The sequence below is a fragment of the Dermacentor andersoni genome, chromosome 6 (assembly GCF_023375885.2).
Source record: "Dermacentor andersoni chromosome 6, qqDerAnde1_hic_scaffold, whole genome shotgun sequence".
Taxonomy (NCBI): domain Eukaryota; kingdom Metazoa; phylum Arthropoda; class Arachnida; order Ixodida; family Ixodidae; genus Dermacentor; species Dermacentor andersoni.
This window is the reverse complement of record NC_092819.1, coordinates 140,547,564-140,563,353: the sequence shown is the minus strand read 5'-3', so window position 1 is coordinate 140,563,353 and position 15,790 is coordinate 140,547,564. Positions and strand designations below refer to the sequence as shown.

The window sequence follows — 15,790 nt, the reverse complement described above, 5'->3', positions numbered from 1 at the left end:
GTGTGCACACGTCATGTCAGATGGGGAGCTATCGCGGTTTTCGTGACGTCGCGTGACGTACAGTTGAAGTGGGGGTGGCCCCAAAAAGTTTTTGACCAATCGCGGAAGGCTGATTGCAGAATTGGAATAGAAATGTTTGGGATATTTTTACGTTATAGCGCCCCAGCTTTATACGCGCCCACACATGCACAGACACACAAAAATGTATGCTCGCACGCACACGGAAGTGAACTCGCACACAAACGCGCGTACGCGTGCACGTGCATACACGTACACACGCGCACGCACATTCAAATACGGAGACACAAACACGCGCACACACTGAAATACAGGTATACACACATGCACGCTGACAGCCTGCACATGCATACACACTCGCTCTCTACGCACTCTGAAGGCGTGCACTCGAATATACACTCGCTCTTCTTTCCTGATGCCTCTCAATAACACGCGCATGTAAACGGGCTGAATGACACTCACTGTAATAAATTGCCTTACGGTTTAAACACGGCGTTTCTTTAAGTCACTGTGCCCTCTACCGAAAGGGCGCAAAACCATTTGCTCCTGTAGTGCGGCATAACCACCATCCCTGATCAAAACACTCATTTAACGCACCACCAATGTTCTAAGTGCCAAAATGCATATATTGCTAGAAGTACTACCTTCTAGGCGCAGTCAGTTGAAAGTTTTCTAAAATTTTGCCCATTCAGTTACACATGTGCATTGCCGGTGAGTTCCAAAAAGTGGTGCAGGTTCAATGTCCAGAGTTACTCAGTATGTCCATGCTACAAGGCTCAATAGTTTTTTTTTTTCTTTTGTTTTTTTAATGTAACACAAGGACAAGCGCATACTTGTTCGGTTATCTGAGGAACAAAACCTGATAACAGAAGCGACGAATTAAAAAAAGAAGAGCAGCCTATTGCTAACTTTCCGGAAGTAAAAAAAGAAAATACGATTTTGCAGAACACTCCTAAAAGCAAAACTGAAAACATGCCTTCAGTTTTCTGTTTTGATGACTTTGTGGGGGACTGTAGAACCGAGTACTACGTGGCGTTAAGAAGATATCACTCTGAACGGTGCCGAAACGCTGGTAGCACGACGTGCAACGATAGGTGCGAGCGAATAAATCACTGGGCCACGGTTTCAATTGCTCTAGCCATCAGGAGTAATAAGTGGGCCTGCATTTACAGTGATTCGAAATCCGCTATAAAGTGTTTTGATAAAGGCTACGTAGCTGGTGTTGCAGCTAAACATTTTGAAAGCATTGGGATTATGAGAACTGAAATTCGATGGTTTCCTGGGCATAGGGGAAAAGTGGACGAGACTCGGATAAACCTCAATGAGGTTGCTCATGACTTGGCACGAGGACTTGCTAACCGTGACAGTCACCACGGAGCCGTTCACCACCAAGGCAGGGAAACTAGAGATCATTTAATAACATACAATGACATTACCAAACACTACTATTTAGGACGCAGGCAATTCCCATTGCCACATTCAAAACTGAACAGGGCTCAGGCAGTCTCACTGCGCTTATTGAAAACAAGTACATATCCCACACCGTACACCATTAATAAAATATATCCAGAGAGGGAGATTAAGATGGACTGCAACGATTGTAGTGGCATCATTGGAATCAGACATATGCTGGCGGGGTGCCTCGCGATTCACCCCAACCTCGTTGAAGAATAGACACAGTGGGAGAAAATGATTGAAAGCCCATTGTTTCAGGACCAACTAAGGGCCGTCCAGAGGGCCCATGATGTCGCTGAAAGGCTTGGCCTGACAGTGCCAACGTGGGAGCGGCCCGCCTTGACTTAAGAAGTCGAGCCTCCGGACCTCATTCCAATAAATGTTTTCAGACACACACACACGGTTTCCAATGCTTCTGCTGTCATATGCTCGGGTTTCTACAGATACCATGTGAATTTGCACGACTGTGATTCAAAAATTGCTTTTGGGAACTCTGCTACGCCATGTATAGAGGGCCGAGATAGCCATCAGTCGAAAGCCGAGTCGCCAGACTACACACACGGTAGCGGCTGTTACAATAGTAGCCGTAGTTGTGTCACAGCTACCGTTTTTGCCTCGAAAACCGAGTACAAGTTTTTTTCGTTTCGAAAGTCTTTCAATTCTGAATCTCAAAGAGCTCTGGGAACGAAATTCTAGCTTTCCACAACGCGATCACTGGATTTGTCTCACGTGGATTGTCTTCTAGAACATGCCCGTTGCCTGTCTTTGTCAATAATCGACATGTAACTTTAATCATCCACGAAAAACGCGGTCGCTCCATTGAAAACGCGCTAGCTTCGTGCTGCGACCCTTTGAGGCGCTGGTTGGTTCGTCTCTAGAAAAGCTGGATATGGTTCGCAAGCGTACTCATAGTAGTCGAGCCATGTAGTGGCGCTAGTCAAATCACCGTCGAATGGCTCAGGTTCCACTATTAACTCCACCCTCCTGTAATTTGAAAGAGCTGCTAAAAGCGCTTTCTACTAATGTGGGTTCCAATTGTACTTTGACGAGCTTGGCGAATGCATCTGAGAGAATGAAAGGAGATGCACTTATGGCTTCATTGCCAGAAGACCATGGCTTCTACAAAGGACCACTTCACTCAATTCGACGCTGATTGTTGCGGCACCTTGTGTGATGACATGTTCCACTTTATCATTGGCCCTGGTAATGAGGACGTTAAGCAGAGTCGGGGAGGTCATCTCGTCTTTTGCTCAAGCGAAGTCCTCCCCATCGAGCTCGTGGCATGATATGACAGGCTCGATTCCTCGCTGTGTCACGCCGAACGTCAACCACGCGTCCAACTTCGCAGCCGACTGCGCCGAAAACGTAGAAGACTCGGAAACCTGGAAGCCTTCCACCATTTATTACGATAACTTACTCGCCATATTTGACCGCTGTCTTCTATCTTTCTCTTCTTCCCTTCCTTGGCCGCATTATCCGTCTTCATCTGATATCCATCCTTTCCTGACCCGGAAATTTTATACATGAATTGTACAGTCTTTCTATTTGCTGAATGTCATTCTTAATCCAGGGATCCCCTCTACCTTATATATGCTCTCTATGATAGCTTTCATTTTTAATATCTTAAGGACGGTACTTCGTATTATGACGCTGGAAACCGATTGCCCGGCATGCTGGACGTGCCTTTGGAGAAAGCTGCGCTCAGAGCCTCTATGTAGAATAGAGTTTCTCTGCTTTTGCTTAATACATACCGAAATTGAATTGGTGCCGTAATCACGCTACATAAGTTCAGCAAAACTTCATCGTGATAGGCATGGGCAGGTGCCGATTTGAGTCTACAATGAAGATGAGGATCAATAACTGTTTTGGTTAGCTCTTCGAGTATCTGGAAGTCTGGAAATGTAAATGTAGCTGATTGCGAGTTGTGCGTTTCATGGCAAGAAGATAGGTGCCTGCTTAAATACACAGATAAACGAAGCCGTACGCTCCCGATTTTGTTCAAATAGGATAAATTCGCTTCTTATCTGCTATAACAGCTCTTTTTCTAAATAAGCTGTTTACGAATACAACAAGTACGAATAAAAGAAGAGCTTGTGCTGCCATTGGTCTGAATGATTCTCAGGCTATTCACTCGCTGACTCGCGTGTTAAGGGGACCAAGCCGAGTCTCTATCCTGCCATTACATTCAGCAGGGCAGGATGCATTAATGGCTAGATGCGCACGTGGATGAACGTCACTGCTATAGCGCAGTCTATTCCGAACGTCAAGAGTAATTAGAGAATTTCACTTAGGAATGCATCGCTTCAGGCACAAAACACTAAAAAAATACATCCAATCACTGTACACGAACTATGCTTCCAAATCCGTGACCAACGAACTCGTACTTATGTTGCAGTAGAAAAATCATGCTGTGTTGTTAAACTTACATATGAAAACAACATAAAAAGGGTTTCGTATATTTCCCAGTGATTATTATTCCTCAATTTGAACTTTGCATGTAGAGGTACAGCAGCTGCGTCTAAATCAAAGAGGAATTTCGTCAAATGACACATGCTAACCACGCTCAATACAGGGTGCCTCAGCTACCGTGCATTGTGTTTTCTTTCCTTTAAAAAAATATGGGTCCTGTAGTGCGAACATAAGCAAGTACATATTGTTCACTGACAAATAGAACCACCGGCAGTATATTTTTCGTTCACGAGATACCATTTATTATTTCCTTGAGACTAGCTGCTTAGAGTTACTATTTAAAAGGCGTGCATTCAACGAAGGATTTGCAGAAAATTAAAAGAAACTGAAAGTCACGTCTTTAGCCAGGGCTTCATAACCATTCATTTTTTCTGATTTATAAAGAAAGATAACGAGAAATGGAAAGTATCACGTGACTGACCGTCCACCAACTTCAAAAAGCAGCGCCCTCAAACACGCTGCGTAGGTGTTCGTGAGCGCATTGTTTTTCACGATGCATCAACCACTGGTTATCTGCACTCTTTGCTAATCAGCATCGAGCTTCCGTGCTGTCGCGGGTGGGTGAGCCACACGAAGCGCCAGCTCTGACGCTAACTGCGATGGAGCTTACAGATCAGCAAACTTTGCTACCGTACTTGAATGTCCAACATATTTCCTTCAAAACTCATCATCATCACTATCATCAGAATATGTTATGCACACTGCAGGACCAGGCACACTCCATACGATTTACAATTGCCCCTGTCCTGCGGCAGCCGATTCCAACTAGCGCCGGCGGGTTGATCAGCCCATCTATTCTTCTGCCGTCCATGACTGCGCTTCCCTTTTCTTGGCAGCCATTCTGTAGCCCTAATGGTCCACCGGTTATCTTACCTGCGCGTTACATGACAAAACGAGCTCCATTTTTTCTCTTAATGTAAATTGAAATATCGGCTGTACCCGTTTTATCTTTCATTCAAACCGCTCTCTTTCTGCTCCTTAACGTTATGCCTAGAAGCCTTCGTTCCATCGCTCTTCGTGCGGTCCTTAATTTGTACTGAAAGTTCTTTGTGAGTCTTCAATGGTCCGCCCCTTATATCAGCCCAGGTAAAATGCACTGATTGTACACCTTCATTTTCAATGATACTGGTAAGCTTACAGTTAGTAGCTGATAATGTGTGCTGCATGCGTTCCAACCAATTTTATGCAAAGCATATTACGAGAGCTCAACCCAGCTCCTCAGGCGCGGCGGTGTCGCCTTCAGTACCACGTGACACCGTGACGTCACGACAGAGGAGAAACGGGGCTCCAACTCGCGCCGTCGCTCGCGGCGTCGCGGTGGTATATAAGCAGCTGCGCTTGCCTCTGCTAGACACTCACGAGGTGAGATGCCTCCTGGAGACAGAGCTGCTCGTTGGAATGAGAAGCGAAAGTTGCGGCGTGCTACAGAGTCTGATTTTCTAGGTGGCTTTGGCTCAACTCTTGCAAGATGGGCTGGGTGGGAATCGAACCAGGGTCTCCGGAGTGTGAGACGGAGACGCTGCCACTGAGCCACGAGTACGATGCTTCAAAGCGGTACAAAAGCGCCTCTAGTGAATGCGGTGTTGCCTTAGAAACGAGCTGTTTCTAAGGCTCAGGCGTGCGTCGCTTGCTCAGGCGCACATTTCGTTGCCGCGCCGAACGCTGCGTTGCTCGACGCTCACCGCGTCCAGTGCGGGGCCCGTAGTCGCTGCGCCGTAGCCCATTGTCTTACACCCCTTGGCGGGTCGACGGGAACGCTGTCGCGTTCCACTCTTGAAGGCGAAGCAGAGTAACGCATGAGTTGTTTCTTCGTCTAGCCGAACCAAATATAGCCAAGCAACAGCAGTTCACCAGGCTAAACAGTGGTTCAACAACTAAAATAAAGGCTAGTATGCTTCGCATCCTGGGCTTAACCTTAGCTAAGCCACAGCCATTTTTTTATTCTGTGAATGTCCTTCTCACTGTCAGGTTTCCCCGTGCGTATTTGATCTAGCTAAACGTACTCCTTCGCAGACTCTAGAGACTGACTGGCAATCCAGAACGTTTGTTCTCTTGCCCGGCTATTCATCATTATCCATGTCTTCTGCATATTATTCTTAACCCCCCTCTTAGACTCTCACTTTTAAGGTTCTGAATCATTGGTTGTAAGTCGTCTCCAGTGTTGCTGAACAGAACAATGTCATCTGCAAACCGAAGGTGGCTGAGATATTCGCCGTCGATCCTTACTCCTAAAGCTTCCCAGTTTAATAGCTTGAATACTTCATCCAAGCATGCAGTAAATAGCATTAGACAGATTGTGTTTCCTCGTCTGACCACTTTTTATAGGTATCTTCGTACTCTTGTGTAGTTGTGGAATTACTATAGATGTTTTGCAAGATATTTAAGTAAGGGGCATGTACACCGCGATTACGTAATGCCCCTATGAGTCCTGGTATCTCTACTGAATCAAATTCGCGTTCATAATCTATGAAAACCATATACAGAGGTGGATTGCACTCTGCAGATTTCTGGAGTACGTGATTGATGACATGGATGCGATCCATTGTACACTATCCCTTCCTTAAGCCAGCATGTTCCCTTGGTTGACTGAATTCGTGTTGCACTTATTCTATTGGAAATTATCTTGGTGAATATTTTGTACAATACTAGAAGTAAGCTGATGGGCCGACATTTGCTTTTCTATTCTTTAGCATCCTGCTTTTTTGGATTAGTATAATATTGGTATTTCTCCGGTTCTCCAGGACGTTTGAAGTCATGAGACATTTCGAGCGTGATGTCGCTTTCATCTTTGATTAAAATGACTGTTTCTCCAACTTCCTCTTCCGCTTTTGCTCGTTTCATATCTGGCAAAGCCCTTCTAACTTCATCGGTAGTTATAAAAACGGACTCTGCAGCCTGCTCATTACTACTTCCAATGGAAGTATCGGGGCTGCTCAGAGTATGGCACCGGTCCGTAGAGAATTCTTACGCTGCTTTTACTGCATCTCCGAAATGGCTGGCGATATTACCCTGCTACGTTTCAGTGCATACTTCTAGGCTTGTCCTAAACCAAGTTTTGTTCTCTCTGATGTCATGCTGCATTCATGTTTTTTGCCTTTTGTACAGTCTTCCTTGCTTTATATTTCGAATATCTCATTATTTTCTCCTTCTTGATAAGTTTTGAAAACTCTGCGAACTCTATCTGATGTCTTGAGTGCAACACTCATTCGTTGTGGTTTTTTTATTAGGTGCTTCGTTGCTTGGGAGAGCTTGCCTGCTGGTTGCCTTGGTTCTTTACCCCCCCCCCCCCTTTAATTGCTGCTTCTGAAGCCAGCCTAGCTACCGTTTCGTATAGTACATCTACTTTGTCTTTATTATATCTGTTGAAATGCTGGATATTTGTTTGAGAGTACCAATCAGAATTTGTCTCCTTTGCCCTTACTGCAGCTAGGTTGGCCTGTTTCTTCCTACCAATTTTACTCTTTCTCTCTACAAATGGAGTTGAATCCTAGACCTCACTAACCTATGATCACTGCACTTTATCTTACCCAACAATTCTACATCTTGCAGTATGCTGGCATCGGCAGAAAATATGAAATCAAGTACATTTCTTGTTTCACCATAAGGGCTTTCCAGGTGAAATTTCTGTTGCTACGCTTCCGGAAGAAAGTTTTCATTTTTCGTAGCGTATTCCATTCTGCGAATTCTATCAGCGTTTCTCCTCTAGCCTTCCTAGAATCGACGCCATAGTTGCCAACTGTTTGTTCACCTGCCTGCTTTTTCCCATCTTTTGCATTGTAATCGCCAATTACTACAGTATACTGAGTTTGCAATTTTCTCCTCGCTAATTCAACAGATTATTCTAACTTATCTACTTTATCATCATTGTGGGTGGGTGTTGGAGCATAGGCCTGTGCTAGATTTAACCTACACCTATTATTCAGTTTAATTACGACTACTGCGACCATCTCACAAATGCTGTAGAATTCGTCCGTGTTGCCCGCTATGTCCTTATGGACTAGGAATCCTACCCCATATGGTTTCTTATCTCTCTATAGCAAAGTACTTGGCCGGTCAGCACTGTATAAGCCTCCCCAGTTATTCTAATCTCAGTAAGGCCCATTATATCGCAAACAATGTCTGATATATAGTTCATAGAGGAGTCCAGCTAAGCTAGCCTCACTCGACTGAGCTAGGGCGGTACAGGTTGACAGGGTCAGTGTCCACTGGCGGCCTGTCGGGTTCCAGAGATTCTTAGTCCGCTCTTTTGCGTTAGAGGTCAGACCACCGCATTGCTCAGGCACTCAGCAGCTGCTGGGGACTGAGGGTCATCGATTGATCGAATTGACTGGTCCTTCATTGCTCAGTGAGTGATTCCGAGATTCTGAGCACCCTCTGTTGCGTTACAGGTGCTCCGCCGCTGCTGTGGAATGAGGGTCATAGGTTGATTGTAGGAATCATGAGGCAGGTAGTGGCTGAATACTTTACTAGAGAGGCCAATTCCTGTTCTGGTGAGGTAGTGTCTTTGTTGAAGCTTTGTGGGCCTTCCTAGTTTGGTTGTACGTGGATTAATATAGCCCCTCTCCCTCTCGGCACCTTTTGCCGGTGTATGTCGCTACCCACTAGAGTTCAGCGACTTCAAGCGTCCGTTGTCACTCTCCCGGCGAATCACCCGCCGGTAGTCCTACGGCCAGATTTCACGGTAGGATGAACGACCGCGGCTGTGTTCGCAGGCGAAGCTGCCGCGCCCAGGCACCAGCGAAGGAAGAAACGCCGGCCACTCTGGGCCCGCGGATCTTCACTGGCCCGTGTGCGGCGAGCTCCGCTGGCTCCTGCTCACGGCAAGGGCCGTCACCGCGGCTAGCATCCGCGCGAGCTGTAGCACTGTGTGGTTGCGGCGGCGACTCTCAGGCGGGACCGCAAACACGGCCAACATGGCGGACCGCCAGCCGCCCGACCCGATAGTTCCCGGACGCCTGCCGAGCGGACCTTTAGCCACTCGTGTTTGGGCTGACACGGCTGTGTCTATTCCCGTCGATTCTGCTTGTGATACAGCTATTTACCGAGAGCAATTCTATACTAAAGAAGCAGTTATAGACGTTCGGCATTTCTTCAACATACGCAGTATCTTAGGTATAACTGCCGTAAAAAGTCTCTGAGGTACACCTAAAGCTAAAGCCATTACTTTTCATGCGGTATTTTCTTCAGTGCTTCGACAAACTACGCAGACCCGTCTTATCGGATATGGTCGGAAGCATGGTCAATTATGCCGTAAACATCAGCAGCGCAGAATCATGATATACAACCGTGAATACCCCCGTTACCAAGATTTAGAGTTTATGATAGACGCCGAATTGAAACAGTAGAATGAAAAAGGATTACAGCAGAACTCACTAAACGATGGCTATCAATGGCAGTGCTAATATTTATAGAGCAATGCAATGACACACCATATTCCTGAAGTAATATTTATTTACCACCAGTAGTGACTTTCTGTTTCACGTAGACTATATGCCACGTAGTCCGATATCCTGCCACTTCATGGTCATTGAGGTATTACGACTACTTCATGATACCGACCCAGCAACAATGAAAGAACAATTAGGGACTTACAAACGTTGAATTACAAATGCGTATGACGACCGCGGCATCACATCCTTAAGACGCTGATTCCTAAATTACGGTGACGGTATAGAATCCACAACGTGGTGACGGCGATATGAGAAGTATGAGATAACGATGACGCCACTACGACGAAGGTATGACGACTACCAGATGCACAAGCCGAAGAGACCACGACGGCATGATCAAAAGAGTATAAACGACAATGACATGACGTCGTCAGTAGGGCTATGAGATGACTACGATGGCGTGGCAACGATGTTATCACGATGACCTGAAGAATAAGTTGAAATGACAATGCCGGCAGCTCAAGCCCACACGACAGAAAAGATGCGTCGAAGCGTTTATGTGACGACGACGCAATCATGATGATGGCATGACACCCGTTCCATAATCCCGCTTGAATGACGTCAAGGGATTGCCAAAGATGGTACGGTGATGCTACCATGATAACAAGGGGATAGTGATAATTAATTGATGACGATGTTGAAATGACAGCTGTTATGACAAGGGCATGAGGACACCGGCATGGTGGGTCAGATCTTGAAGTTACAACGATGGCGATGTAGCGAACTTGAAGGCATCCCGACGTCTGTATAAGAACGAATGGATGACAACTATTCTAGGATGACGATGCATTTACGACAATGGCATAACTGCGTGAAGACAGTGGGATGCTGAGAAATGCATGATCGCAATGGTCTGACGATAACGCTATCAGGAAAGCTGTATGGTGACGATCGTGACGACCGTAGTGACGATCATGAAGCTGGATTAACAATGGTGACTTGAATATAAACGCAGTACGACGACGGTCCGTCGATACAGGCCTGATATTGACTCTCTGACAATGACGGCAACACAACGATATTATGGTTATTGCATTACGATGCAAATTACAAAACAATGAAGAAGAAAGTCTGACTAAAGCCGTGTGACGATGAAGGCATGTTGGCAATGGGTTGACGTAGCTGAAGTGCTAACAAAGACAAAACGACAGTGTCAGGACGACGACCTGAATTTAGTCTGCGACAAAGCCAGGGACGATGGCGATACGTCGGGTACGACACCATCATGATTCCAAAAACAATCCTGGCGGCTCAAACTAACATGCAACGTGGACCACTGGGGCTCAGTAGAAGGCGTGACGACGACAAAATGACGAGAGTCGGATCAGAAAATTGGAATGAGGATGATTGAACGCAACGAAGACATCACTATAACAGCGTCACCTCGAATGCATGACGACTGCCAGATGGTTATAAGGTGGCGACGACGGCATGCTAAGTGTCGCATTACAAAGCTGAAAAGATAGCGATCCAATGAAGATCTCGGGATCGCTAGTACACGCCTATGTCAATTGGCTAAAACTATCAAGCACCTTGGGTCACTTGGTCGTGGCGGAAACCGTGATGACGGCATGACGAGAGCAGGATATGCGGAATCTGGAATAATTACAATGCAACGACCACAACTAATCACTACCAAGGAGCTAATACGTAGTGGTCCAAGTACGCGTAGGTACGCTACTTGGTCCAGTAGGTCAGAGTAATCAGCGAGATGGATAGATAGATAGATAGATAGATAGATAGATAGATAGATAGATAGACAGATAGATAGATAGATAGATAGATAGATAGATAGATAGATAGATAGATAGATAGATAGATAGATAGATAGATAGATAGATAGATAGTCGTGATGAAGAGTTTAGATAGATGGATACGCTAAGAACAGCTTAACTTTCTAAAGATTATTATTCTTATAGAAATATATTCTCCTTTATTGTCTTTTGTCTCCAGATTTTAAGTGTCTTGATGGAATACGTGTCCACGAAAGGTATCTAGCTCCCTTTTTGAAGTCTGCCAGGTTTATGCACCAGGTTTATGCAGTTTCCTGAAATAGATGACTGATTAAATTCGCGCATTTCTTCAAATAACATTCTTCTTTGAAATGAGAAGGCGTAATCCGGACAGTTCAATGCGCTTCGTTAAAACCGGCGCATTCTTCAAAGCCAATTATTTTTTTTTCTAAAAGTGCTTACACGGACATTTTGTACATGTGCTAGTGTTTCGTGCGGAGGTTAGGTGATGTAGCAAAATCAATTTTCTCACTACTCTGCTTGTTTTCAATTACTGAAGTGAGAGAGGGATAGAATGAAAGGGAGAGTGAAAAGGTCATCATTGGATCAATACAGAAAGCGTTCCTTATTTTCTTGCAATTACCTTTTACAACATTAGCTGCATCTGAAAAGCTCTCTATGAAAATAAGATGAAGCTTTGAGTGAAACCTATCATGAGTGTTGGGTTTCGCTTTTAATTACGCTGTCTTTTGCTTGTCAGATTTACTCTAATGGAGATACCTGGACAATTCTTTCTGGTATTTAAGGCACAGTGAGGTGACCTTTCATTAAACTAACCACTTCTGCCAGCATCGTTGAAGGCTTGTCGTACAAGTACAGGTGAGTAAGCGGCTCTGTAGGCTTCTAGCTTAAGATATAGATTATGCCGCCATGTATATGGGCAAATTGTAAGCTTCGTACCCATTGTTTGCTTAAGTGCGCATATTCGGAGTAGAGGAATCCCTTGCGGAGTGACGTTACGTCTATTGTTTACCCAGTTCCTTTTTTTTCTTCAGCCATCATTCAACACAAGAGCATTTTACACGAGAAAAAAGTCTGCGTTTCACTATAGTGGCTTCCAGGCTCACCCTATCTTAAAAGTTAAACAGGTCAAACATGCCTCTCACGTAGCATGACGGCGCTGGAAGGTGGAAATAAGGCAGATGCTAAGGATGTTATGCGTGCTAGATGCTATCCTCAAGTGAAGCACAATGCTCACAATTTGCCCACTGTGTGTTTCTGCGCTACATGGATGACAACTAACTGTGTAGTTGGGATTGAGGCTGAATATGGTAAACGGACGATGCGTCGTTGTAATGCTTGTGTTCAGAAGACTGCTATTGACTTAATTTAGGTGTTATAAATTGGGACGTTAGTGTACACTTTTATATGACGAGGAAATTGAGAGATTTAGTAGATGAAAAAAATGCATTGGCGTTTCTGATGCGACCATGCCGAAGCGATTAACCTACCGTTTTGGGAAAATGCTCACAGAAACGTCCGTGCACCCTGTATCCTAGTTAAAGAAAAGCTGCACAAAAGTTGTCTTATTTGTAACATTTCTGGTAGACAAACTTAAATTCCTAACAGCTCAACTTCAACTCTGGAATTTTAACTGGAACCTAAAATGAATAATTGCTAGTGTATTCAATATTTTTCGTTACTAAAATGTCATTGCTGTTGCTTGGACGCGCACCTATTGTATTTTGATATCTTATTTCGAAAAGTGAAAGAAAGCTACCTGCACTACCTCTAAAATATGTTGCAAGGACAAAGACCAATCTCATTTGCCTTTCTATTCTCACTTGATGCTTTGATAAAAGCGAAACAACGCTGAAGGGCAAACCTGAGAATGGGGTAGAGTATTTTCCGCTGTGGCATTATCGTTTTTATGTTTTATTTGTCTCTGAGAACAACGTGCCCATTTTTTTTACCAGCGCCAGACAAGATGAACCGTGCATTGGGAATGGACCTTCTCGCCTTTGTTGCCGTTGCCATAGGTCCGTGTACTACGTCAACGTCCGTTATAAATATCCTTGGTATTATTTAATTATTAGCACTGCTATTGCTTTCCGTGGTGATGACTGTAGTCCTTACAAGGGTGTCCTCGTGAAATATAGTTATCCAAACAACTCGCCATGGTGATGTAGTGGCTATTGTATTGTTCTCGTATGCGCTAGGTCGCAGGATCGAGTCCCGATGGCAGTGGCTACATTTCGATGGTGACGAATCCAGGAACGCCTGTGTCCCATAAATTGCAGGCTCGAGAAAGATTCACATGGTGTCTTACTTATTCATCCGTTCTCCTCTACGGCATGCCTTAAATCAGAACGTGCTATAGGAGAATATTGAATTGGGCTAAATGTTGTTGGTTCATGACTTTTACAGCCCGTCATTATGTCCTTACGTTTCACTCCTTCGTCTTCGTTGTGTGTGCTCTAATAATAGAGAATGTAACCTGGTCACTTACGAAAGAATTTCAATATATACGATATGAATGACATTAAAGCTGAGAATGTTTGCAGCTAGTCCGATACAACAGATCCCGTAATAGTCTCTCGTGAAATATGAAAAAAAAAAGATTGTGAAGAAAATGGGCACACTAGTAAACAGGCTGCCTGCAAAGTGCTAGCACTGATACAACTTTTCCTTGCAATCTTCTTTCACAATGTATAGTGTTTGTTTTAAATGCACTTTTGTCGTGTATTTATTTTTGGGATAAAATGGAAACTTCAATACTCTCCGATAACTTGTTATTAGTTAGTAATTGTGCAATTGTGAATACTGACTACACACTTTTTTTATAAGACGCCAGTGTTACTTATATTGACATTGTTGCCGTACCCATTATAACTGCAGACGTGTACCTCTCAAGCTTGCGTTTCTACTGATTTGTTCCCCTACGCTCCTAGCATCATGGAAATGTGATTTTAGGATAATTTATTGACTAACTCATTCGTTTACATTTTCACACAGATATTCACTTTATAAAACTGATGCATTTAAATAACGCCTAATTTTCTCATGACAAAGAAGCGTGCATCAAAAAACGGTTACGTAAGTTACGAACTCATCCTTGTAACGCATTCTGCCTTTTCAGCTATGATCATTGTGGCTCCCAATGAAGCTGCAGCTCTAGGCGGCGCGGTTGGAGGTCCTGCCGGAGTCGGCCGCAAGAAGTGAATCTGCACTGACAAAAGATGAAGGGGCTTCAAGCTTTATTTTGACAACGCCGACATCGCACGCAATAAACTGCATAATTGAGCAAATTGGGAAGCGTTTTGTATGCTTGGGCAGACCGTGTTACTTCAACGGGAGATGCCTAGACCTACTACAATGACAAACTCGTTCGTCCAAGGAAAGTGGGTCAGAAGAAACGCCATACTTATAGTTCAGAAAGAATTTGTGGTTTTAGCAAAAAGATAGCTGAACAAACGAACTGTGAGAGTTCTGTTGAATGTATCGATGGTAATACTATATTATTTGCGTTATTTCGACTCCAATAAGATATTTTGTTCCACAGTTCATCTGCACATCAGCAATAATGGCACGTCAGCGTTGATTTCATTCGCCGCTTCGACGTTGTAAATCTTTGCCTCTCGTTTCCAATGCACTCCGTAATGCCGATATCGAAATACGTATTGCTGGCTCACGATGTTCATGTCTCTTCCATATTAGATGTAGGAAAGTGCAAGTGCGTCTGCATATGATTTATACTGGAGTGCAACGGATAGAGCCGGCATTCTATCAAGGGATTTCACTTGCGGGAGAAAAGCATTGTCGTGTGTTGAGGCCTTCGCATGCGTGTCATCGTTGAGCTAGGCGAGAAATAAAACGCGCTGATAGTTAGGTTATGTGTACCAGATATGTACGGTCGATAGCTCTGGTCAAGTTGACTGTAGTCAGTCGTCATCATTTATAGTTAATATTTTATGGTAAAATATCACAGACAATGCCTGCGTCATTGCATGGTGAGAACGTATGCAACATTAGCACAGGTAACCGAAGAACGTATGAAAGACCACAAAACAATTACTACGGCTTTCATAATTTTTGAACATGTCTTGTATTTATCAGTAATTGTATAAGTGCGTAAAATACATATGTGCTAATAATATGAAAATGATTACTAAGGTATGCCATGACCCTAAAATAGACATCGCGAATTGATTAGAAGATAAAAATGTAGAAGTATATAAGCAGCAGTGATGCCTGATACAGGACCTTTACCGCAAGAAACGGGAGGCACATCCTCGAAATACTCAATCCGCCGCAGCTGTAGCCTGTCAAGAGAAAGGCTGTTACAAATCACTAGAGAGTACAACATTTAGTGCACCTGTTTGGTTTAAAATGAATTGAGCAGCCGTTACGCCCTTTGAATATGACTGACCAGTGAAGCTGCTATGGTAGTGTAAATTGTGTTGGTATAGATTTTTTTCGTACACACATTTGAAAAACACAACAGGAAATTTCAGACCGTCGTATGGTGGGACGTTCTGTTTCTGACTATCGTGTTGACCGTAAGTAAAGATGGGGACAGCCGAAGATAACACAAAAACGACACGGGTGCCCGTGTCGTTTTTGTGTTCTCTTCCGCTGTCCCCGTCTTAATTTGCGGTGAATATG

General features: G+C 44.2%; 1 pseudogene; it reads left to right on the top strand.

Annotated features, from left to right (window-relative positions):
• Positions 1-14,347, top strand: part of LOC126523373 (uncharacterized) — a 58,846-nt pseudogene extending 44,499 nt beyond the window's left edge.
• Positions 14,348-15,790: the final 1,443 nt, after the last annotated feature.